Source organism: Corylus avellana, chromosome ca2, assembly GCF_901000735.1.
Source record: "Corylus avellana chromosome ca2, CavTom2PMs-1.0".
Classification (NCBI taxonomy): Eukaryota; Viridiplantae; Streptophyta; class Magnoliopsida; order Fagales; family Betulaceae; genus Corylus; species Corylus avellana.
Genome location: NC_081542.1, coordinates 14,716,132 through 14,718,514, shown reverse-complemented (window position 1 = coordinate 14,718,514; position 2,383 = coordinate 14,716,132).

Sequence of the window (2,383 nt, the reverse complement as noted above, 5' to 3'; positions counted from 1 at the left end):
TTTATCAAAAAGACCAGCATAGCAACATCCTTAAAAATAAAAAATAAAAATGTCTCGTTATGCCCTAGACTCATTCGAACACATCATATCAAACATCTCTAATCCCTCTTGAGTTAACTCAGAACAATGCTTGACCTACCCATAAAATACCATAATGTATTCATCATTATGTCGTTATTTATCATATAGTGCCTTAACCTGTCGACAGTGAATACACTCAGAAATGTGTTATCGAATAGTCTTCCCTTCGCACTCATGCCACTCAACTTTGGTCCAATCGCTTTCCCAGTTATGTCCCTTTAGACTGCATCAATCATAGTCATTGGCAGCATACTAGAGTAGCAGACATAAAGACCTCCGTCTTATGACATAGTCAAAAAAGTCATCAAGGGCACAAAAAATATATATAGTCATTGAAAAATGACTTATGGAACTCACATGGTGAGGAAATAGGGATTGATTCACTCATCTTCTCAATTTGGTTGTATGAGCACATGTAGTATGAAATACATGTTACAGTTAAGTTCTCTTAAAAATATATATATGTATATATATATATATATAAGCTCAATAAACTGTACAGATCTTATTCTAGTCGCTATACAAGCGCCTTACCCGAGCCCTTCATTTGCTCATCATCTTAGGCGCCAAATTAAGGTCTCACATCCGGCTAATCATAGGTTACATGAATTGTGGGCTATTCATGCATGGTCTAAACAACACTATAGACCTCATCTTAGCACCAACTAAGGCAACATTTGTTTGTGTCAACTACCTTTACTTGCTACACAAGTATCAAAGGGCACAATGTCTCATCTCAACTCGCTACCCAAGCGTTAGAGGCAATTGCTCATATGAGTGAGCCAATCTAAACCTATTGACATACTTTTCATACCATGGAACCAATCACTTGGTAAGTGTGTGTATAAATAATATGCCATATGATAATTAAAAAAAAAAACAAATAATGAATAACATCATATGCATTAATAAATAAATATCCCAAAAGAGTACAACAATCGTCAATTGAATAACAAATGATTACATTCTACGCAGTCCCAAACTCCTAACATGAGTCTGAAAAGCATCTCTAGCGATAGGCTTTGTCAAGGGATCTGCTATCATTTGACTAGTAGAAATGTGTTTCAGGACGACCTCTTTTTGCGCAATCATATCTCTAATGTAGTGATATCTTATGTCGATGTGTTTGGTCTTCCCATGATACTTGGGGTCCTTAGCATAAGCAAGAGCTGCTGTACTATCACAATGAATTGTCACAGGATTTGGAGCATCCGCGACAATCTCAAGGTGCTGAAGGAATCTCCTCAACCAAACAGCTTCTTGAACTGCAGTAGGACAAGCTACATACTCGACTTCCATAGTCGATAATGCTATACAGGGTTGTTTCTTGCTACTCCAAGTAATGGCACCATTATTAAGCAAGAAAGCACATCCAGAAGTCGATTTGCGCTCGTGTAGGTCACTACCCCAGTCGGCGTCACTATATTCGACAAGACGCAAATTCGAACCCTGATAGCAAAGTACATAATAGGCGGTTCCTTTGAGGTATCTTAATATCCTCTTGACTGCTTTCCAATGGATCTGTCCGGGGTTAGATTGGAATCTACTAACCAAGCCAACTGCATAGCATATGTCCGGCCGAGTACACATCATAGCATACATCAGGCTACCTATGGCATTAGCATAAGGAACACGGGTCATCTTTTCTCTTAGGACACATCTCTTGGCACAAGCTTTCGGCTTTAGCAATAGGATTGTCAATGGGTTTACAATCATACATCTGAAAGCGTTTAAGAGCCTTCTTTATATAGGTTTGTTGTGACAACCTAGAAGTTTCTTTGATCGATCCCGGAAAATCTTAACTCCCAGAATGTATTCTGCCTCACCCATGTCCTTCATCTCAAAGTTGGAGGACAGCCACCCTTTAGTGACGACTATCATATCCTAGTTGATAAGTGCCAAATATTGCATATTTGGACCCCTTTATTTACATTAGTTAATCTTTTAGTTGTGTCGTTATTTAATATTTTGTGTTAGTTTTGTGTTTTTAGTATTTTGTAGGTCATTGAAGAAAAATTGCAGCTTTAAAGGGAAAAATGCGAAGTTTGGAAGAAAGCATACTTTGAGAAGACCTAGATTGTGTGGTTAAGTCTAACCAAATCCAAGAAAAGGTTAAATCAGATTCAAGTTCAGATTGAATAAGATTTCGGATCGGATTCAAATTCAGATTCTGCACATATCTTAGTATTTTGACCATAACTCTCCGTTCAAATATCGGATTGAAGTGATTCCAACGGCATTAGAAAGCGAGCTCAACATACTACAATTTGTTGTGAAAGAGGATTTTAGCAATTCAGACGGT